The sequence below is a fragment of the Chlorocebus sabaeus genome, chromosome 15 (genome assembly GCF_047675955.1).
Source record: "Chlorocebus sabaeus isolate Y175 chromosome 15, mChlSab1.0.hap1, whole genome shotgun sequence".
Lineage (NCBI taxonomy): Eukaryota > Metazoa > Chordata > Mammalia > Primates > Cercopithecidae > Chlorocebus > Chlorocebus sabaeus.
In genome coordinates this window covers 53,238,737-53,263,365 of record NC_132918.1, presented here as the reverse complement: position 1 = coordinate 53,263,365, position 24,629 = coordinate 53,238,737, and the positions used below count along the sequence as shown (strand labels likewise).

General features: G+C 40.5%; 1 long non-coding RNA gene across 1 annotated transcript; it reads left to right on the top strand.

Annotated features, from left to right (window-relative positions):
* The first annotated feature begins 7,302 nt into the window (after positions 1 to 7,302).
* Positions 7,303 to 12,723, top strand: LOC140713486 (uncharacterized). The gene is made up of 3 exons (XR_012095579.1): positions 7,303 to 7,403; positions 7,903 to 8,056; positions 12,151 to 12,723. It is a non-coding gene; the product is annotated as an uncharacterized lncRNA (long non-coding RNA).
* Positions 12,724 to 24,629: the final 11,906 nt, after the last annotated feature.

The window sequence follows — 24,629 nt, the reverse complement described above, 5'->3', positions numbered from 1 at the left end:
AGAGTAATTAAGAAAATAAAGAAGTTGATGGCGGATGGGGGCGCTAGAAATCCTGGGGCTTCTACTTTAAACCAGAGACTCGCGGTGGGCGCCGCAGAATCCCGGCTCTGTGTGTGCGCCCAGGTACCGGGGCTTGGGCGTTGCCGGCTCTCACACTAAGAACGAGCCTGAAGTCAGGGAAGAGGGGGCCTCGCTACTCCCTTCCTAGCCCAGCCCCTGGCCCTGGGTCCCGCAGAGCCGTCATCCTCAGGCTCCTGTCCAGCCTCTGGGGTCGGGTGAGCAAGCTGTTCTCTTCGGAAGCGGGAAGGGCCGCGGGTCGGGGACATCCCTTGGCTGCCTCCCCTGATTCTGCATCCTTTCGCTCGAATCCCTGAGCTAGGCAACCTCCCCAATTCCCCCCAAAAGCCCAAGCATTGGGTCTGGGTTGAGGAAGGGAGCGGGTGCCCAGGCCGGACAGAGGCTGAAAGGAGGCCTCAAGTTTCCTCTTTGCTACAAAGTGGAGAAGTTGCTTTACTCTGGCGGGCAGTGGCCTTTTCCAAACTTTTCCGCTCAGGTCCGTAAGAGAAGCAGTTCATATACGATCAGTGCTTTCGGTGCGAGGATGGAAAGAAACTTCAGAAAAACTCTGCCAGACACCCGGCCGCACTTGGCCCGGGAACAGAGGGGAGAGGAAAGACCCGACCGCCGCACTCAGGGCGACCAGCTGCACTAAGTTTGGGGGTTCCCTCTGCCTCCAGACCTCTGTCGCCGGCTGCTCGCAGTAGGAGAACTCAGGCTCTCCTGGGTGCTTCAGGGCCAGGCTGCACCTCTGAGCCCCGAGGAGGCCCTGCTAGCGCTAGCGCGGCGGTGATAACTGAGGGAGGTGGGTGAGAGGCGCGGCTGTCGAGGCAAAGGCAGAGCACCCGCCCAGTCCTCCAAGGGCCGAGAGCCGGGAGTCCCGAACTCTGCTTAAGCAGCTCCTTGCTTCCTGCAGCCCGGGCACGTCCCTGCGGGATTTCTGGACGCCCCGCCCGGGGACCTAGGGAGGAGGGAGAGAGGAGGGAGGGAGTGGGCAGCCTGGGCGCACGCCACCGGTCCCCGTACGCCCGGCACCCCCCGTGGTGCGGCGAGTCAATGGGATTTGCACACTCGAGGTGTAACAGCATTACTGCATTAATTACCATTTCCATTTCACGTCCAGATTGTTTACTTATCTGCGGGAAACATATGTCGGGAGAAGTTCACATTCCGGATTCTGCTCCGCTGCCCAAGGTGCAATTCCGGGGAGGCGGCGAGGGGGGAGGGGAGGGCTTCAGATTTTTTATTACACCCTCTAGCCTTATCTGCCGCTGTAAATTATGAGGATCCTCCATTGAGCGGCATATGGAGATTATATACTTTTTTGAATATCGTTTCCCAAAGCCTGCAGATTTTCACTTTGAAATGAAACAATCCTCCGCTGGCTCCCCCGGGGACAGGCGTCTCCTGCGTTCCCCCGCGCGGCCTGGGGGACCCTTCTTTCGGAGCAGGCGCGCACCCACATCCCCAATGCTGTGGCCAGCGCCCAGTGGAGACCACTTTCATAGGATCTAGAATAATCTTCCGGGGAACACCCCTCCATAGGCAGTGTTTGAGAGCTAAGGCAGTTTCCTTGCTCTGTTTTCCTGCGCCTAGCCCCCGGACTTTTGTGCCATTTGCAGCTCTTTTTCACTTTGAATACCCGCATAGACGCGAGCCCACTTCTGCCCTCTTCCTACGCTGGGCGGCTCCAAACCTGCCGCGAGGGCTGAGGTGTTCACACCTGCCCACAGCAGCCTTCCTCTCCCTAAAGCGTCTCAAAGCTTCCTAAGCGCTTACATTGGTCTTGGGACAGCCGACTTTGGCTTCTTTCTTTGTTTGAGGGACCGTGGAAGTGGCAGGGAATGTGCCCCCGCTTGAGACCGCTTATTGTGAGCCCTCAACGGAAATCCTGCACGGAAGGCAACCGCCTCCCCGCTCGCGGTAAGCAGGACCCACCCGAGTAGCACGGACCGAATCCCATCTTTCTTATCTCTCGGAGACTCCTTTCAGGCTGAGATCAGAGAGGGAGGGAAAAAGAAGAGAGAATCATTGTTCTTCTTTTTTTAATTTAATATACCAAGCCACCCGCTCAGGTCATTTATATGCTTAATTTAGTGATAAAAGTCAATAAGCAGAATCACAGGGTTCTTCCCTCTTTCTATTTCTTTTGATCACATTTTTCTACAGTAATTGGGAAAACAGTAAAATATATACACCGCCTTTCCCCGTTCAGTGCTTTGTCTGCAGTGCAATTATAATAAGTGTACTTTATTAATGTAATTTGTTTGCTTTTTTAAAGGCTGCAAGGGAAAATGTGCCTTTTAAGAGAATTTTTTCCCCATCTTATCTGGGTTCAGTTTGCAGAATTACACATACTCTGTGTGTAGACACCCACCCTCAAAAGCCAAACTCAGAAATTTCCTTGAAATGCCCGTTTTTATGATTCAGAAATATCCCGCGGGAAACCTATTGTGATGTTATACCAGGAACAATTAAATGGACCAAAGCAATGCAATTAAGGCAGAGAAGAAATAAAATGGAAAATGGGGAGAAATAAACAGATTCTTTCCCATTAAGTATTGTTTTGAGATTTCTAATTTTTTCAAGACCTCTAAGAAAATTGTGAGGTGTCACTTCTCTCTTCTAGGTCTATCTGTAATTGAATCTAGGTCACTATTCTAAAGCAAGAAAAGTCTGCTTTCCACTTTCCTACATCAGGCTGAAATTTGGGGGAGGGACAAGGGTCTTGCAGTTTCATTTAAAATGTAATGGTGGATGAACTGATAAGCAAATAGGGAAAAAAGAGTCTGCTTAAAAGAAAAAAAACGCATGGTTTTAATATGCTACAGATGGGGGGGGAAATGATTTACATGAGAGTTTATTTCCTCTTTGCTGATATGAAAGAATTACAGATACAAAACCCACTGATCTATAGAATAAAAAAAGAAAAGAAATGTTATTTTCCTGTAAAGGTGTCAGTTCATTTATATTCATTTAACCATCCATCCATCAATTCACTTTCTCACTCCTTGCACATTCTCTCTGGCTCTGTTAAACCTTCGCCTACCAATAGACTTTGCTAGAATATGCAATGAAGTTTTCTTTTAAAAAATAATGTGAGATTAAGATGAAGTAGGTAAAGATAAGTAAAGAGAGAAGATTTTGTCATTGTTGTTAAATAATTACCCCCTAATAATTCAGCATTATGTTTTATGATTTTAGAACAAAATTTTACACATATTCACGTCTTGTTACTGCTGCAGTTTGGGTACATACAACATGCCAGTGGTTAAGAATATATGCAGAGGATATGCAATTATTTTTTCATAAGATATGCATGCAATACAAAGAAATTTATTAGTTATAAACCTTCCTGTAACATAAAAAATGTAGCAAAAGATGAGTCAGATGTTGGGTCAATAATTCATTGTTTTATTAAAACAGCTGTTATCATAAGTATGAACTAGTTCACATTTCCCTAAGGATTTCCTACTTGCTCAAGGTATGAGCAACATCAAATCTTTTATGTTTGAAGTTTCCAGGTCCAAATAAATGTATAGTAAAATTTGTATATATTAAGAAAGAAATGAGGGGGGCAGTCATTTGAGGAGCTTCCAAGTGCTAGAGGAGATTATATAAGAATAGGTTTTACTTTTCCTGAAATAAAAATTGATGACCAGTATGACAGATATTTCCTCCATATTCTCTGAAATAAAGGGGTAATATAGTGTCATCACCTCTTTCAATGACATGCAAATGAATGACTGGAGACCTATAGACCTAAGCAAGGACAAGACCAACAACCAGCATCTGATGCTGGTTTTCATAAGTAAGAAAAACAGTACATTGTTTAAGACAGCAATGCATTCTCACAGGATGAATCTTCTCCAGACTGAAGACCATTTCCTTCAACCTTTTTCTTTCTGTCTTATCCCTTTTTCCTCCTCTTGTTTAGTTTTCTTTCCTTTTCTTTTCTTTTTAACCTGTAAATACTATTGATGAATCAGAAATTTTCTTTCTAGGTCTTCATAAATTATCAGCATAATTCTCTGTCATGCCTGTTTCTTGCTGGCCTCACTTTCTCTCACTGTGGTAATCCATTTTCTTACTCACCTAATTTTTAATCTACCAAACTGAGCATGAGGCAAAAGGATGAACAGTTTGGGCAGAAGTTAAAATGTCTCACGTATGTTTTGACTCAAACTCTATAGACTTATTTGTAGCAAGTGCTTATGACATAAATCAGCTGGATGAGAGGGCAGCTTTAAGGTGTTTTAGAATTGTTTCTTACCATTGTCTTTTACTTCCTGGGCTCTTCCGTGTTTGTCATAATTATACCTAATTAGAAGGCTTCATTTTCTTTGAGTTATCATTGAGAACTAAACTGAGAAGAAAAGAACTGAAGGCCTGAAGATATATCATCTGTAGAAAAGGTGAGCTGAACTTTTCTCTGTCTGAATACACTTTGGGTTTACAATGAGACATTTACATATTTGTAGAAATCGGTTATACTCTGAGCTAATGTGAACACAAACTTGGTATAAATACAAATGACTCCCTCTCTGCTGCTGTGGCAGGTTCAGCTGACACCTGGGACTCAGACCAGTCTTTTTACCACATGCTTGGTGAAATTCAAAGTGTATCACACAACTACAGCAGCATTCATGGCCAACCTATTTGGTAGGAAGGATTGAAATCAGATGGGAGGTCAATTTGCTGTCTAAATCAAACAAACTTAGCTCCTTTGCAGATAATTGAAGATGCTGCAACATTGCCTGAAAACATTTTATAATAAACAGGTGAAATAAGTGATAATGAAGGTGGGTTTGGATTTTTTATTTTAGAAGGAGATATTTCATAGAAAATATGAATCCTTGTCTCATGATTAGTGTCTCTTTGCAACAGCCTCATCCTTCTGCAGATGACCTCTTCTCAAGCTTTCTTGGCAAATCAAGAGCTTCTGCCTTTTGGGGGACATCCTCTTGACCTCCCACCCATGTCAGCTCTTAGAGGACATTCCACAGGAACATTGTCTTCTTGTCCTCCGGTATTTTTTATGGAAACAGAAATTAGGTTATCTTCCTTATGCTCTAGATGGACATCTGAAATCATCAAACCCTTGAGAGACAGAGCCCTCATTCTTTTTTGAGACAACCTGGAAGAAAACAGGTAAATTTCATCTGTGATGAACTGTTGCCAGAAAGAAAATTGCCATTATGATTTCATTCTTCTTCACTGGGCAGGGCTCAAGAGTAGGATAAATTCAGAAAGAAAAAATAGTTCTTTGGATTGAGGCCAAAAAGGATATTCGTTAATTTCTGTCTTTTGGTCATCCTCTGAGTTTCAACTAGAAGTCAAAATGTATTCCTTTAGTTAGTAAGGGGGAAACCAGTTGAAAAAACCTTAATTAGTTAATGCATTTGCCAACCCCTTGTGGTTCAAATTCCTTACTCTCCTGAACAGCAAATAATTTCCTACACCCCAGAAGAATTCAGACCCTGTATGCTAAGATTCCACACCTTTGTCAATGAAGAAGGGTAGGAAAGGGATGATGAAGGGATCGGCATGCCACTGTCAATTAATCATGAAAATTTTAATAATTGACCTTTAGTCCCCTACTGATGGTGTCAGCTTCATTCATATATTCTTTCCCTTGATAAGAAAGGGCAGCATCAAAAGCTCTGACTGTCTTCCTAGGAGAAGTCTATGATACTTAAAGACAAAAAACCTGGAGTGCCATCAGGCCAGCCCTGGAAGTCTGCTGGAACCTGATAGAGATATTGCCTAGCACAAAAGCCCAAGGCTGAGCACCAGGCCTCAGACCATTTGTTTCATGAAGTCCTGGCTTGGATGCAAAAAAAGAAGTCAGGAAACTTGTATTTTACTTCCAGTGGCATTGACTGTGCCTGGAATGGTGTAAAATAGTCCACTGGATGCGAATGAGTAAGATTTTGATTTCTCTGCAATCAGTGACTAAAAGAAAATCCAGCATTATTAACAGTGTTTAGGTATCATCTCAGCTAATGAATTAAATGAGATTGCTTTTTCTTTCATTAAAATGTGTTTCAGGAATATGTTTTAATTCATTGTATCTCTTTCCAGGACTCTGAAGATTTGTCTCCATATTCTCTGGAAAGATGTACTCTGTTTACAATAAGAGGGAGCCACATGGTTTATCAGATGGTTGTTAACTGAGCATTCTGTGCAAAGAATTTGTGCCTTAGGTATTTTATCCTGTTGAATTCTCCCCAAAGCATTATTAGGTAGGTACTACTATTTTGCCAATTTCATATATGAGGAAAGTGAGGCTTAGAGACATTAAGTGACTCACCCAAGAGCTCACAGACCTCACACGGAGCTGCTATATCCAAGCTGTCTGTCTTCCCACTACTGTCTTTAAAATCAAAGGCTTACTGGAGGTGGTTAAAGGAAGGAACAAAGAACCCATGGCATTCACAGCTGAGGAAGAGTTCAAGGAAGGAGGGTAAGGGGGAGGAGCTGAAACACCCTCCCTGTCTCAGTTTGACGTAGAGTATTCAGAATCCAAACTGATCAACATCTCCTGTCACTGAACTCTTACTAGTTGAGCCCACACTGCTTCAGCTTTATCATCCCAAGTCTCACTGACTGCTTCCAAGTCTTGCAGACACAGCCAGGGACCAGGACACCACCAGGATGATCCCAAATTATCACAAATGAGAGGCACATTTACAGACACGGATTTCCTGCAAAACCTACCAGATGAGCCCCCAGCCCCTTCCAGACCCATTTCATGATGCTCATTCCAGAGCAGCCTTCTTTACCACACAGCTTAGCAGTTGAAGGTAAATATGTTGGGAAGGAAAGAAAAAATATTCCTGAAAGTCCTATGTCTTGTTCTCCTGCCCTTAATCGGGTTTAGTAAATCTATTACCCTGATCATCCTCTTGAATTTCTAAACTAGATTCTTCAAATCTGCCCAACCTCTCTGTCTTTGCCTTGAGACAGGAACAATGTTTCTTGCTTGCTCAGCCTGCATTGAGCTGTTGGGTATAAATCATGTCATACCAAGTGGCTTTTGCATTTCCCTGCTAATAATAGTTTGCATTCGATGCATCTTTCTGGAAGGTTCAAAGTTTGCCATAAATAAAAAGTTACTGATCACAATATTTATGTTTAAGGCAATATTGGGACTTTCCAAAGCCTCTCAGTTGTTTTGGACTCAACTTTTATAGAGCTTCTCTGAAACATGCTCGTTTACTCGTTCTTCTAGATTTAGAATTCTACCCTCAGCTGGAATACAGATGATCCCTAACAAGTCACATGAAAAAATGAATTGTGGAGCCAGAAGAGTGAGTCCTTGGAGAACGAAGGGCCAGAGACCTGTGAGCAAGATTTGACAATTTTATAAAAATTAAAAGACGATTTGAAATGTTATTGGTCTTACTAAAACTTTTACTTGTGAACTGCAATGGATGACATGATCGCTTGTGCCAATTATAATTTTATACCCAAGGACTATAGAGCATTGGATAGGTGTGTTGGGCAGGTTTCTCACAAACACTGACAGAAAGGCCTGACAAAGGATGGGAGGACAAACTAGGGGGGTTGCCAAGTAGAAAAACAGAAGAGATGTCTGAATGCTCGTCCTGGACTCTGCCCTTTGGTAAGGGACTGAAGGTCCCTTATGATGTTCTTTCAAATTTCACCGTCACAATTTTAGTCACATCCATCTATAATATTATTTACTTTTAGATTTTTCTTTAAATTGACTCACTTTTTCACTTTAGGCTCATCCCAGGCAATAATGTATATAAATCATAAGTTTGTTGTAATAGATTTTTTGTAATAATAATCAAAATTAAATTTATTCTTCTGTTTCAGAGATAATTTCTCAAATTACTTTGGAAAACACCAATTTAAAGTGCTCAGTTTACCACTTGAGGAAAACGAGAGAAGATCAGAGGAGTAACGCCATTTTTCCAAGGTCACACAGCCTGACAACTGGAAAGCCTAGCCTAGCACCTAAGTCTTTTAGGTATTGGCCCAGTACTCTTTCCTTCTATCATCTTTCTCAAAGGCTAAAAAATAATAATAATAACTGTCAGGCAATTAGCACTATCTCTTGCGGGTAGAGGGCATGAAGATTTACCAGGTTCTCTCATAAAGTTTAAACACTTTCTCGGTGGTGCTAAACCTTATCTTGGTTACTCAGACTGTCTTCAGTCTATTAATTATATTGCATAAAACCTAACACATTTCCATGGGAGGAGCTCCAAGGGAAGAAGGACCTGAATGGGTTTTGAGAGCCATGGACTGCCTATCCTTTAAGAAGGTCATCTGGGCAAGAGAAAGCAGGAAGGGAAGGGAAAGGCCACTAACCATAAGCAGTCCAACTGTGGGTAAGTCACTAGTGTCAAGGAATGTAGTCTCCTCAGTCAGGCGGGGTCCAGGTGCTGCATACTGCCCAAACTGCCTGCCTTCCCCTGGATGTTTGTTTTAACTTGGAGCATGTCATGGCCTCAGAGAACTGAATTCTTGATCTGTGCCCTTTCAAAGTCTATGATTGTTTCCAACATCACATTGTCTCGGATTTGTCATTCGCAGCACAGATTCCAAAGGAGCCTTCAGTAAAAGAAAAAAAAAGAAAGAAGGAAGGAAGGAAGGAAGGAAGGAAGGAAGGAAGGAAGGAAGGAAAGAAAGAAAGAAAGAAAGAAAGAAAGAAAGAAAGAAAGAAAGAAAGAAAGAAAGAAAGAAAGAAAGAAAGCCAGCCAGTGGAAGAGTTTAACCCACACAAAAGCAAAGCAAAAAGCAGCCAACAAATCACGCATTTTGTTGCAGACTTGTGCTAATTTTGTTTATTTGTTTATTACAAGGTGCTCTAAACCTCCTGGGGTATTCCACAGCTTTAATGACTATGTGTAACACCACCCAGCTAACACTGCTTTTCCATTCAGTCAACTCAGTCTCATAGCAGTCCTCACAACTATCTGGTCTCAGGTATTATTTTACAGAGGAGACTGGAGCTTTGGGAAGTTAAGTGGCTTACCTACAGTCACAAAGCCAATATGAAGAGGACCTGAAACTCAGATCTTTTTTCCTTCCCAATTTGGGATTCTTGCTATCACCCTATCACACTTCTAGACCTGTATCTCTTGCATCTCTATGGGTCTTTCCTGAAGTCAACATACATTTCTCCAGGGTCCTGATGTCCTTCATCAGTCTTACCTTGGCACGATAAGTAATTCATTGGGATTCTTCTGCTTTGGATTTGTTTTGTCTTTTTCATTCTTTTGAGGATGCAGATTAGCATTCTGGCTAATCATTTGGGTATTAAAAGTCAGACCCTCTGGGCCTAAATCCTAGAACTACTCCTTGCTAGCTATGCCAACATTAGCAAGTTGCTTAACCTCTCTGTGTCTCACCTCATCTGCAAAATCAATATTGAAGTAGTCTTCGTAGGTAATTACAGCCCTGAAGCCCTCACAGGATTATTTTGAGGATTAAAGGACAAAATGGTTGTGAAGTACTTAAGTACCATTATGTTAGATATAATTTTGAGTGTTTTCTTTATTTTTTTTCACCCCTTTAAAAAATCTTCTTTTGAATTCAGGATTCCTTTTCTCCATATATTTTTATGGTGAATGAGAATATCAGCTTAGGTTCTATTCTGTTCATCTCTTGAAAACGACATCATACTTTTTCTTTTGAAAAATGATACAAAGAGAACCCCCAGCCGTTTCCCCCTCTCCCTGTGGCTACACTTTTCCCATCATTTAAAAAGGTTATTTCTTTTCTTCATAGCGCAATGTGGTAGGATGAAGGGAAAATGGTTTATAAAATTTTAAATTGACGTATATTATTTGTTTCCCCCAGTTATACTGAAAAGAAGAAAATCTCTCCAGTTTCAGAAACACTGGCCTTTTGGATACTGAGGAATTGGAAATGGAAAGGGGATTTTAATGAGTTTCTCGGCAATGAGGCTAGAGAAAACATTATCCGTCTCCCCCTGTTCCCCAATTCAGCAGCTCCCTGACTCCTGTTTTCATCACAGTCCTGTTAGATAATTACAGCCTCGAAGGCCTCCTGTTCCTTCTTTCTGTGCTACCTGAATCTTCTCTCCCAGAGCCAGGACTACTTGGAAATTTTCAGCCTCTGTTAGTTGCCTGCTCTGGGAGCCTGACTCCTCCCATCCATCATCTCTTTATTCTCCCCCTTCACCTACTGTAGTGTCCCCGCTCTCTCTCTTTACCACAGCCCCTTACCCTTTCTTTCCCTCTACACCCTTTTCCTTCAGTCCATAGTCAGGATGTACTAGTTGCATTCAGGCCCTTTTTGACACTAAGAATTCAGGGGGACAAAGTCAATCCCTGGAGACTACTGTCTTCCCTTTAGTGATGCTAATGAATATAATTCCTGATCTGAAATTACCTGCACTTTATTTGGCTGCATCTAGTTTTCTGCCACTTACTGCCTGCATAACCATAGGCTATGTACCCTACCTCTCTCCAGGTTTGTTTACTCCTCAGTTAAAAGGAGGATAAAAATGGCAATCACAACACCTTGCCACAGATACGTTAGGAAGATTAAATGAGATAACATGCGGGGTGCCCAGCCTTCCTGGCACATAGTAAATGCCTATAAAATGTAACAAGTGTCATGTATTATTATTAAATTGTATCTACATGGTAGAAACTAATGGACTACTTTATTAATTCGGATTTCTCTCTTTTTCCTTTCCTATGATATTTAAGCTGGAAAACCCTGTATAGTTTAAAAAGTTAGTTGTTTAGTCATTGTTTATATAATCTAGATTACTTAATAATCTCTCCAGTTTTTATATAGACCCAATGACATGCGGAATAACAAACTAAGGGAGAGGGTTTGGTCCACACCTTCAGGGTCAGAAAACAGAGTTTTAACCCAGATAGAATGGGGAAAGAGCTTATAAGAAATTACTAAACTTTAAAGCTGTGGTCTGTGCATACCCAGAGTCTTTTTTTTTTTTTTTTTTTGAGGTGGAGTTTCGCTCTTGTTACCCAGGCTGGAGTGCAGTGGCACAATCTCAGCTTACTGCAATCTCTGCCTCCTGGGTTCAAGCAATTCTCCTGTCTCAGCCTCCCGAGTAGCTGAGATTACAGGCGCCTGCCACCATGCTCAGCTAATTTTTTGTATTTTTTTTAGTAGAGATGGGGTTTCACCATTTTGGCCAGGCTGGTCTCAAACTCCTGACCTCAGGCTATCTGTCCACCTCGGTCTCCCAAAGGGCTGGGATTATAGGCGTGAGCCACTGTGTCCAGCCTCCCAGAGCCTTATTTCATTTTATTTGATATATTTTTTGAGACAAGGCCTTGCTCTGTCACCCAGGCTAGAGTACAGTGGTGCAATCATAGCTCACTGCAACCTCGACCTCCCGGGCTAAAGCTATCCTCCCACCTCAGCCTCTCCAGTAGTTGAGATTACAGGCATATGCCATCACATTTTTTGTATTTTTGTAGCAATGAGGTCTCACTATGTTGCTCAGACTGGTCTTGAACTCCTGGGCTTAAGCAATCCTCCTGCCTCAGCCTCCCAATATTCTGGGATTACAGAATATTGTAATTATTCTGGCCTACCTGGGGTTTTAGAATTTTAGAGCTTAGAGAAACACTTGAGAGCTTTGAGGTCACTCTGCCATTTGAGGATTAAAAAAAAAAAAAAATCAAGGGCCAGGAACAGCAAAGTGCCATGGTGAACGTCACACAGGGGACGGTGGCAGAGAAAAGTTATTTGGGGCCTACCTTTATGTAGGCTGCACTTCCCTATGCTGCCAGAACAATGAATATGAAAAGGAAACAATTAGTCCATTGTTTTGGGCCTTCTTTTGATACTTCTTTTGATGCTTTTGTTTTTGTGCCTGTACACATGCGAAGCCTCTGGTGGAATGGTCTGTGGGCACTGTGATGGACAAGCAGCACTATTAATACTGGTGGCTCAAAGTAATGACTGCCTGTGTGTTGGCTGCCTACGCTATGCCAGGGCTTTGTGTTCATCTTCTCATTCCATCTTTACTATTTACTGCAACTCTTCAAGGTAAAGTGATTCTACCTTGAGGATCCAGGAGACTAAGTACCCGGCCCACTGTCCTTACAGACCCAGGTGCATATTGAGATCTGTGCGTCTGCAGAGAACATGCACTTTTTCCTGTGTGGTGCTGCTTAATTCATGCTCAGAACTGACTACCTGAGAAAGTGACAAGGAGAGAAGTAGAGTGTGAAAGGACAAGGGCCAGAACGAGAGAGTAATGTTGTTTGGAAGAATCAATTCGAGAAGACATCCTGGGAGAGGTAGTTTTGTAAAGAGTTGAGGGTAAGTCTGTACGGGGGCATGGAAAAACGAAAGTCTAGTTTACAAATGTGTCTTTTCACTGCCTGGTATTCAGTTTCTGTGTTGAATGTTTAAAAAGGCTTGCTGTCTTTATTTAATAATATAAAACAAGGCAAGACTGACTTTTTCACCCAGCAAAATTTCTTTCATTTATGTGACATTCTTGAAAAGATAAAAGTATGGTGATGAAGAACAGATCACTGGTTGCTGAGGGTTGAGAACTAGGGGAAGGTGTGGCCAACAAATGGATTGCGCCAGGAAATTTTTGAGGCGTTAGAACTGTTCTGCATCCTGATTGTAATAATGGTTGCATGAATCTACCCACGTATTAAAATTTGTAGGACTGTCAATTGTATTGTATCTTAATTTTTTCAAATCTATTTATTTATTTTAAATTGACATATAAAATATGTATTTATCATGTACAACTTGATGTTTTGAAGTATACATACAGTTTGTATATATATATTTTAAATAAAACAAAATTATAAAACAAGGCACAGAAACACATTGAAGAACACTTGGGTTGTATTCACAGTGATGGGAAGTATCTTGTTAAATCAGCCCTTCTTCAGTATGTCACCTGGTGCCTCTCATGGTATAGGCCTGATATCCAGCTAACAACTGACCATCTCAGGGTACCAGCTGAGGGCGAGGGGCTTGTCCCTTATAATTCTAGGTTCCAACTCTTCTGTGGGCCCGTTTATTCACTCCACCTGAGCCAGTAGGAATGGGAGTAGGGAAGGATGGACAAGGGAAGGAGGGGGATCACATTCGGGTGGGAATGTACATCTTGCTACCAATGTTGTTTTTTTCTTTTTTTTAAGAGGCCTTGCTATCATTCCAGAGTATGGATGACATTTCCCCTAAACCTGTTATCTCATGAAATTAAATACAGATAAAGAAATTCTCTAAGAAGGAATGTTCCTCTAATGTAGCATTAAACTCTCTTGCAACCATAATAGCAACTGCTACCATTTACTGAGAGCCTTGGGGATCAGGCATTTTACCTCCATGTGCTGCCTCTGTTCTTCCTCACAAACATCCTATTGAAGAGGTTGTCATTTCCTTGTCATTTCCTCATTGCTCATGTGAGGAAATAAGAGTTGATAACTTTGAGCACAGTTAGAAGGCTAATCCTTGGCAGAGCAGGGATTCTAATCTAGGTCTCAGACTCCAAGTGCTCGTGTACTTCCTGTCACTTCCACTGGCCACTTCAGCTGGGGTCACCCAGGTCTACTGAGGAGACTGCCCTGCCCCACCTCTCCTCCTCCTCCTCACTCACCGCTATGGGCAACCTCATTTCCCAGCCTGCCCATTTGGACTCCTCACCCCAGATCTTACTTTACAACCTGTCCCCACTGTCACCCAGCCTCTTAAGAGGTTTGTCCCTGCTTTGACTCCATCTATTCCCAGCCCTCCCATTCTTCCCCTTTATGCTCTTGGAACTATCACCAGTAGCTTGGAAACAGGGAGGACACACAAAGTCAGGAGAAGATGAGCTCCTGGCAGTCCACGTGGTCAGCCACACTTGTCCTTACAGACCTTGTTATAAAGGGTCGTCAGGCAGCTTAAGCTGTTGGCTGATCAGACTGTTACTCTTTTTCTCTTCATGCATAGATATGAGTGTTGGAGGGAACTTCAGCCCTTATCTTGTCTAAGTTGTAGGAATTGCCAAGACCTTGGTGGGCTGACTTGGGAATCCAGCCATCATGCAGAGCTGTGATCCTCAAAGTGTGTACCAGCATCAACTGGGAGCTTGTTAGAAATGCAGGTTCTCAAGCCCCTGCCCAGACTTACTGAATCAAAACTTCTGGGGGTGGGGCCCAGAAATCTGGGTTTTAACAAGGCCTCCACAGGTGCTTCTGAAGCATGGAAAGTTTGGGATTTACTGATCTAGACCAATGCTTCTCAAGTTTTAATGTACATAAAAATGCCAAAGAGTCGGTTGCCAGATTTAGCAAATGAAAATACAGATGTACTTATGGAATATGCTTATACTAAACAAATGCATTGTTTATCTGAAATTCAAATTTAATTGGGTGCCCTGTATTTTATCTGTCAACCCTACCTGGGTATTTTTTTAAATGCAGCTTCTGATTCAGTAGGTCAAAGGTGAATCCTGAGATTCAGTATTTCTGACAAGCTCCCAGGTGACAGATGCCCAAGCTGCCAGACGCACTGATAGCAAGGATCTAGAGCTACTCGTTAAATGCAGATTCCGAAGCTCTCCCTCAACCTACTGAGTCAGGTTGTCCCAGGGAGACACTGATTTAGAATGTCGTGACCATGGTTCTGAGTCACAAACATCCCATTTACAGACTGTTAAGTTCAGGATTCACACATAGGTGAGACTCTGCATACACAGTAGTGGAGACAACCTGGAATGGGGTGGTTTTGCTGAGAGGCAGGGAGGAAAAGAGAAATGTGCTGAGGTAGAACCAACTCACGCGGAACGGGAGGACCCAGGAAATAAGAGGCTTGTTGGAACTCTGGGAAGGAGTAAAACTTGGGGCTCCCTGTCCCCCAGGACCCCGAAACACAAGCAACACCTCCATGTGCAAGATGCTAATAGGCACATTTATTGAGCCTCTCCTGTGTTGAGAAACTCTAGGTGATATCTCATTTCAGTTTACTCTCTAGCAACACTTTGAAATTGAAATTCTTTCCCGCTTCGATGAGATGAAGAACCCAGGGCTCAGAAAATGCTAAGGTCATACAGCTAGCAAAACCTGGAGTCAGGACTTGCACACAGGTCTGCTCCCAAAGCCTCTCTTCACTACCTCGTGTCTCTCTCTGCTGATGCTCATTCTGTGGTAGCTATTGAAGCACAGTGGTGGTTCCAGGAGACAAGTGGCCACTGTCCTCTACAGCTGCAGCAGCAGATTCCTTTCCTTATAGCATCTGCCTTCAACACCCTCCCACCTGGGCCCTCCATTCCATCACATGATGTTCAGATCGTGACCTGCACAGACTCAGCATGCTCGGTGACTCACCTATGGCTTGTTTCTCTCCAGAAGTGTACCCCACATGTTGGAAGCTACTAGAGAGGGCCTGACCACCTCCTTCATTAGGCCCATTAGCTTTCTTCTTTTGCAGGAGCCAGATTTGTCATGTATTTATTCTCAATGCATTTTTTTTCCTTTGATCTTCCAGAACAGCCACTTCAATTTAGGTTTCTACCTGGACATGATAAAATTCCAAGCATTTTCTCACCCCCATCCCAGGTTTCAAGGTGTATTAGTTTAAAGAATTCCTCCCCATCTGAGGAAATGTTATTGTCTGAGCAATACCAGAGTTGGAGGTCCCAGACTCACTGAGGGTAAGACGTTAGAATTTCAAACTCTTAATCCTATTGATTCCCAGTCCTTTTGATCTTTTCAGCACCTGTCAGGAGAGCTGAGTTTATATAATTGGGGGGAGGGTGACTGATTGGCTCTGGTTTTATTATGACTTGTTTGTGCCATTTAATTAATAATAAAAACAGCTGCCAGCTGCTGAACCACTTGAGGACATCCTTGCAGCTTCTGCTCTTCCAAAAGCTCAGGCAATTATTTGGGTTCCAGGAAGGTGACTGAATCAAATCATCAACCTGGGATGGATTTTGTTTTGCCTTTAAGCAACTTCCAGTCGTCCTTTGTAGAGTCCATAAGTGAATAGAATAACCAAGAAACACACAGCTCTTTTCAAGGACAGGAAAGGGGAAGAAAAGTGATATTTCCTGAGTGTTTAGGTTGTGCCAGGCACTTAACTTGCTTAATCCTCTCAATAGCTTTGAGTCGTAGATCTTATTATCCCCATTTTACAGATTAGAGAGTTTAGCCTCAGAGGTTAAGAAACATGCCCCAAGTTCAAACAGCCAGAAAATGACAAGGCTGGGATAAGAACTCAAGTCTGTCTGATTTCAAAGTCATTGTGTTTTCACGCTATGTAGGTTGAAGAATTTCTTAATGCATCCTGAAAAGTAAGAAAACTTGTTTGGTTCTGTTTTATTGCTTCTGCATTTTTTTAAATGAATAAAATGTGCTATTTAAAAGTCCTAGGTTCTCACTCAACCAAATATGAAGACTCATTAAAAGCTCTGCCAAGTAAGTGAGAAATATAAATAGGTCAGTGAAATGATATAGGAATCCTGAGACACAGGTCAATGAAAATCAGTCAGGGAAGTGATAGACTAATAAATGGTGTTGGGGTAACTGACTTTCAGTATTATAATAAAGCTAAGTTCCTATCTCATCTCATACACAAAAAACAAATTCCAGATGGCTTAAGTATCTAAAGCTTAAAAGAGAAAAAATTAAACATTTTAAATTATTAGAAAAAAATATAGGAGAATATCTTAGGGCAGAGAAGACACCAAAAAATACAAATAATAATGGAAAACATAAATAAACTTAGCTACCTCCAAATTTAATTTTTGTAAAACAAAAAACCCAGCTTACAAAGTTAAAAGGAGAGAAGTAGCCTGAGAGAAGATATTAGCAAGACTTACAACAGTCGAGATTACTATTGAGAATGTATTAAGAAACAAATTTTTAAAAAACTCCTACAAATCAATAGCCAAAGGCAGACAACCTAGTAGATAAATGGGCAAAGATTATAGAACAACAAGGTCACAGAAAAGAAACCCACACCCTCAGAATAAACAAATAAAAAAAGTGTTCAATCCAATAGGGAAATAACAGCAAAAATAACACAATTGGCAAAAATTAAATAATAGGTCATTATTATGCATGAGTGAGAATATGGGCCAATGGAAATGTTCACAAATTACTGGTACCAGTATAAATTTGTAAAGACATTATGGAAATTATTTTGGCAGTATCAGGTAAAAATCGACAATGTGCATCACCACCCAGGAACCCGCTTCTAGACATATCTAACAAAGAAATGCTCATGCAAGTGTAGGGCCAGCTTCATGGACACAGAGTTCTGCCCTCAGAAGGGCCCTGTGCTTGGTTTAATGCTCTGCTTTCACTGTCTGGAAGTTCTTAATAGTTTTACTTTTGAACTTGTGCTTTAAGTGATGTTTGCCGGGGCACTGCAGCATGTCGTGAACGGAGGAGATGGGTGCAAAACGCATGTCCTCCACATCTTGCTGCCCTGTTCATGTATAGTATTCAGGATGTCCCATGAGCACAGAATCCTAGTGGACCCATGAAGTGTGGGAGTTCAACAGAACTCAGGGCAAGAACAAGGTAAGTCTGTTATGTCTTCAGCTGAGTAAGTGGCGAGGTAAATACTTGAAGAGGCCACTCTTTCCCTTTGAACCAGAACTTGCTTCAAATGCAGAAACAGGGATTGACAAACCAAAAACTATGAACAACCAAGGAACCCTGTTGTACTTTTTCTAACTCAAGTTTTTCCTGTATTTGCCAACCACGTACACTGAAAACGATGGCAGAGAAGGAAAGGGAAAGATTGGGCATACCCCTTTTTCTTTCAGTTCTTCCTTATTCATCAGTAAGTCAAAGGTAGAGAGTGTTGGTAGAAGAGTGTTGGTAGACTGTGCATGAGTTAAGAAAGGAAATAAAAACAGTTGGGTTCATTTTGCAGCGTTTCCACTCTTCTGGTGAGAATGAAATACAAACACATTTATGAGCTGCAAAATGCGAGTTGTATCATTTCCATAATTTTACATACAAGTTAAATATGCTTATATTTGCATTTAAAACAGGTATTGCACAATATAAAGATGAATGGTAAGATTTATGATAATAGCTTACTTTTTAAATTTTTCTTAGAACATTAGGATGACAAATAAAGAAACACAGACAAGTCATGACAAGTGAAGAGAGAGATCGTGGAAGAAAGGAAAAGGCCTTAGCTTTTATACCTTTAATGGCACTTTTTTCCTATATTTTGAACAGAAGGGCCAATTTCATTTTGCACTGGGTCCACAAAGTATGTAGCCAACCCTATGCATTTGCACAAGGAAACATGAACAAGAATGTCCATTTTAGCATAATTGTAGAGATTAAAAAGAAGGAAAATAATCCAATGTCCAAGAATAGGAACCTGGAGAGATTATGATATCGTCTATAGGATGGACTATTGCATGGCAGTATTAAGTGTATGAAATAAATTAACCAGATCCATAGGCACATAGATGGAGATAAAAAAATTCAGAAGAAATTCAAGCTGAAGATCAATACAAGATATAAGAGCATGCATCTATGTGATTTTATAAAACACCCCAAAATTCATTATTTATGAACACATTTATGTATATGGTAAAGTATAAACACATCCACCAGGCACATACCAAATTCATGACAGTGATTTTATTTAGGGAGGGAAAAAGAGAATGTCACCAAAATGAACAAAATGGAGGATTTAATGTTTAATTTTAATCTTTTATTTCTTAAAAAATTTTATAAGAAAATGTTAACTTTATTAACTTTAACAGAATGTTTAGTGCTGAATACATGGGTTTGATATGCTGGTCTTAATGATCTCCATATTTTTTAATTAAAAAACTTCCTAATTTAAATAAAGTAGACCAGTCATTCCTTCCACTATCCCTCCATTCCAAGCACAATTTCTAAAAAGCAAAAAGAAAATTTGGTGAGAATGCAGAGGGGGGCCCTCCATGCATATGTTTCTTTGAACAGGATACTAAAACATGATTTTACCTACTTATCAACATGGGGGAGATGGCAGAGAGGCCTGGAGTAAATCTCCTCGGTGTTTGTGAATGAAAGTTATGCACAGACCATTGACTAATCATTGGATTGGCACAGAAAGACCCTCGTTTCCAGAGTAATGTTGTTTTTTAACTCTCTTGAATTGACTTTTTTTAAAATGCATGTGATTTTTGTGTCCTGAATTTGCTAATAAGTCAGACCTTTGGAATCTTCCATTACCTTCTGGAGGATGGTTACATTCTTGGCCCTGGACCAAGCAAGAGCACAGTGGTGATTTACTGATGCATGCAGCCCCACAGTCCTGGCTCACACACAGAGCTGTAATAGCTCTTTAAACTCTAAGGGCTTGAGTTCCAATTCATTTGCCATAAGCAGAATGTAACATGGAAATTATTTTGGCTGCAGAGGCAAATATAGCCCATTCATGTATAAAACCACTGCAATAAAAGGAAAAGAAACTTAATTTAGGAAAGTGATGCCTGTTTTTGGTTTCTTTTCTAATTCTCTTTCTTTCTAGATGCTGGCTCATTACTGGGAATTTGGCTGCTATTTGAAGCCTGGCCCTCTTAAGAGCAACATGGCACTGGTAATAGTCCCTGGAAGGTGACTTTCTCAAGCTCAGCCCAATTATCCATTTTTCTTCTGGCCACTAATCTTTAACTCCATCCCACCCACTAATCCATTCCCCCATGAGCAAACCATGCACAGGTAAGTAGCAGGGGACCGCCATGACACTTTTAATTGAAATAGCACCTAATCCACAACCTACCTGCACCGCTGTCACTTTTCTATGCATACCTCAAGACCTGGCAAGGATTAAACATGACTAGTATTTGAAGAATACAAAATTCAAGTATCTCTTCTGCTGAAAGTAGAGGAAAAAAAGCCTCTCTATAAAAGCTAGATGGCATTTGGAATTATTTTAATAACTTACCCACAACTCCTATTTTATCCAAGTTGATTACAAAGACAGAATTAACCTTTTCAGAATAATTTATAATATTTATTCTCATTTACATAGGAAATAATAAATATTCACAAAATTATAAAAGTCTCTCTCACTGACATTTGTAGACAACCACAATTGATCTGAAGTGTCTTCATACTAACTGTTCACCCCATGGAGTGGTTGCAGCCAAGGTAGGATCGTTAGCAAATAAAGTTGGAGAAGCCATTTTGTGTCTCAGGGTAAGACTGACATGCTGAAGGGAGCTTGCTGAGTCAGGGCAACCTCCTCCAGTCTTATTGCTTTGCCTGTCCTATTACTCTGACTCTGATGGCTATGTGGTTAGGAACCTGGAATTTTATCAGCTTATATTATACTGTATCTGCACAAAAATCAATATACAATTAACTATCAATTATTTGGAGTCCTGTAAAGACCTGACAAAAATACCCTCCTGAAGAACCCATAACCCTGTCCATAAATCATTAATATTTGTCTTTGGAATATGTGATATGATTTATATTTCAACCAACTTACCTCACTAATTGCGTATGATTTTGACTAATGTGAAAACTGTTTGCAGTCTGTGTAGGTAGCAAGTGGAGGACGATAAGAGGTCCGTTAGATGGTGGGAGGAGGGGAGTCAGTCATGGAGAAACCATGTTTTTACTCTATGTAATCCATAAAGTTGATAATGTGCAAAGTGGATGCTATTTGATAGAAAGAGTAAAGTTGATTTCCCTTTGCTTGCTTATAGCATTTTTGTTGTTGTTGTTCACTAACTCAAATCACTGCCAGGTGAGAGGGGAGAAGTTGGGGGACAGTTGTGACTTCTTTGTTTCCATTTTGCAGATTGCATTCAGGAATACAGGAGAGTTCTTAGCATGACTGAGACCATATAGCCATTTACTTGGAAGCTGAAGTCCCTGTCATGGATATCCTAACACCAAGCTCAGTTCTGCAGCAAAGCAAAAGTGTACTCACTGGGCAGACAGACACTGATTACAGGACTCTCTCTAGAGACACGGCTATACCCTGAATCTATTTGCTGCCCCCTGAACATACTGGGCACCAGGTACTGTTTAGAGAGAAGCCCCATTGCTACAGTTGGAATAGCCCTGACCTAGCAGGGCTATTCCTTATCCCATTGCAGATCATTATTTTCACTATATCTCATAAAATTAGCATTTTTAAATGTTACTAAATGGTATTTATACTTATTTTTAATACCTTGTAATGTTTCATCCAGTAGCTAGGTCTACCTTAAATATCTAATCACTATTTTATCATCATGTTCAGCATTTAATTTTTTCAATTTTTGAGAATTACAAATACTACAAAGAATATTTTTGCAAATGGCTCTTTTTTTTTTTTTTCGGGGGGTTGTGGGTGGTACCAAACAACTTAAAGAAATGGTACAAGTGAAAGAACTTATGTGTATATTTTGGTATATGTGTTTCCCCCGCCACCCACCACGAAATTATTCTCTCAGAGTAATTCTCATCAGTACTCTTACTAGGGCAAAGTCTAGAAAAATGCTTAAGTCTTTCGCATTTTGTTTTTTTTAAAAGGGGTACGTCAATTTATAATGTCAATACAGAGTGTTGCTATTTTAAAATTTTAGTCTAACTTTATATAATACATTTTTTAAGTACTTTCTTGATTTTTTTTCTTTTGATTTTCTCAGTTCCAGCCCTGTCACATTCAGTGCCTATGCTGTCACATTGCTTGACCTAACCAGCCCCTGTCAAAGCAAGATAATTGCTGGGTTTTGCTGGTAACCCATCCCACTTAACCAAAAGGGCCCAGAATTTTTTCTTTGTAGGATATAAGCAGGACACTTCTTGTGGAAAATACAACCAATATGGTTTGATTGAGGGTTGCTGGACGCTGCCTTCCTGTTGACAAATCCTTCTGTTCTGTAGGTACCCAGAGATGGGACGGCTGGAGGATGGGGAATGGAGAGGATCCAAAGGCACTAAGAATTGTCTTGGCCTTTCTACAATAAATTTCCCAGCATGACACAGAAGCATAGTTACACACTTGCACACACACCACTGAGCCTCCCAAGTGTTGAAATACTACATCCAGGCATATATTTAAACTAAGAAATTTTAAAAGAAACTACCATGTCTAGCAATACTTTAATCATCCAAAGTAGTAATAGTAAAGGTAACTGATGCTAACGTCTATTAATGCCCCAAAACATTAAAAAACTCAAGAAGACAAAGAAATCTACCCTGATAAATATGAATATATGTTTTAATTTATGCTTTTTTATTTTTAATTTACGCTTTTCTTGAAAAATTATTGTCTTCCAACGATTAATTCTTTTAAGTCAGGGTTATGTATGGTTTTCCCCTGAAGCTTTCTTTCTAGAAGAAATTCCTGGTCTCAATTTGCTTTCTAGACAACGATAGGAGAAACCATAGGAAAATGTAATTCAAAATCAAAAAGGCCCGTAACTTTCACTTTCTGAAAAAGTTGCCAGCACCTGGATGTATAAAATTATACTATTTCTACAAACACAATCCTTGAATTGGAAGCTGGCCCAGATTTCTACTACCCAGATTCCTACATTCCATGTGCAATCCTCTTCACTCCTGGGCTTGGTGTCTTTATGGCTTTTCGCTAGTATTCAAAACGTTCCCTTAGTTCAGACTCTGCAGCCAGCTGTCCAGGAGGCTCCCTGGTGGTTGCATTAACATCCTGGGGCAATACTGCCGTCTTGTGGGCATGTAAAATGCTGCAACTTCATCCCAAAGTGAAGTTGCATTTTCCCAACTACAGGCACAAATGAGTCTTCTCTCTGCTCTTTCACTTCTAGGCTAATGGGGCTCCTTGGTGACTGCAGATGTCAAGAGGGTTTTGGGTAGACAATTTGTAGTGCCTGTTTGTTGTTTCTCGGAGATCTTGAATAAACTTTGGGAACCTACTGGGTGAAAGTTGTTGGAAAACTAAATTTACAAGATGTATTCTTAATATATCAGACCTAATTAAAAATTTTGCCAATAAAACAATGTGGCAATCCTGTACCATTTGTGATGGCATGCTTGTGACTTGATTTATCCTTGTAAAAATGACTCTACTGGATATGTGGTCACCAGACCTAACGGGCTTGTGATTTAATTTTTTAAATATGAGAAATCTCTTCACTGCAGAAACTCACTGACATCCTTTTGAACTTTATGGAAATTGCTGTTTCCAGTTGAAAGATGGATTTAGAGTTTGGGACAGAAAACACGGTGATGCTGAACACCAAAAGTTATTTGGGAAAACATTTGAATCAGCGCAGAAATGATGTAGTTTAGCAAAAACATTAACAATAAAACATTACCTTTCTTGTCATAAAACTGTTTTTTTTTTTTTTTTTTTTTTTTTTTTTTTTTTTTTTTTTTACAAACAGCTTATAAACTTTCTCTGTGATGAACCTTCCTAAACAGTTCAGCTGAAGACTATAAGCCTGTTAGAGTCACTTGGGAAGAAGAAACCTGTGTGCATCTAGGTTGTTCCTTAAAAAGCTGTTGTTCGACTAAGACATGCTGTCCTTACAGTGCTGTCACTGCCAGAAATAATCTTTGATTCTGTCTTCTTGGTGTGAATTCTCAACTAGTAAATTTCTATATTGAAATGCAAATTAGCTCTTCCCAGTACAAGCTTGTAAAAATGTCAAAACACCTCACAAAAATTCTAATTGCCACATAATTAGGTATCTAAACAAAAGTTCTATGCTGATATTTTAATTTTGCTTCATTGCAATAATGTACATTTAATAATGGGCCCAACAAGGACAAGGTGATAAGTTAGGGAAGAAAGTAGCTAATAGCACCAAATGAGGATGCCCCTGAACCCAGAGCCTGGCAGAAAATAGAACTGACTTCCAGAGAAACATCATGTGGCCTAGGGAAATAAACACCACTTAGGAAGAATTAGATGAGCCAGAGTACAACAAACTTCCATTACCAGCTGGAATTTCTTTTAGAAGAAATACATTTTAGTGAAAATGTGTCTTTATAAAGAGGTGATATCCTGGGGTGAGCACTAAATCAGTCTAATGCCTTCAATCTTCTTAATTTCCCCCTACAGAACTGTACTTCTTCTTAATGTTTATAATGACCACCTGTAGCACTATAGGATCCTGAATTATCAAAGAAAGATCAAAGTATGTCCTATTGATGACACTTAATAGACATCTAGCAGGTGCACATGTTACAGAATGATATTTGACAAATGTAGAAATGATAAGGGTTATCTGATCTGCCTGAAATTAATCAGAAGCTTCAATTAAGTGGAACTCCAGTTCTGATAATATTCCATTATTATTATCATCATTATTGTTGTTACTATTAAGAATTATAGCCCCTTTTAAACTCATCGCTACCTTTATTGTGGAATCGCCCGTGTTCAATGTACCTATATTATGGAAGGATAACGGGGCACCAAAGTTGCTAGCCTGATCATATGATTGCCATCTTCATCTTTCAGTATGGAATATATTATATTTACATTAAAAATTATCCCTTACAAGATCCCCTTAAACAATTTTTCAAATACATGTTTAAAGACAAGTACATTAATTTCAAGAAAATTTCTTATGAGATTAGAGGATGTAATGTTAGTATGATCTACTAATAACCTAGTAACTATCATTT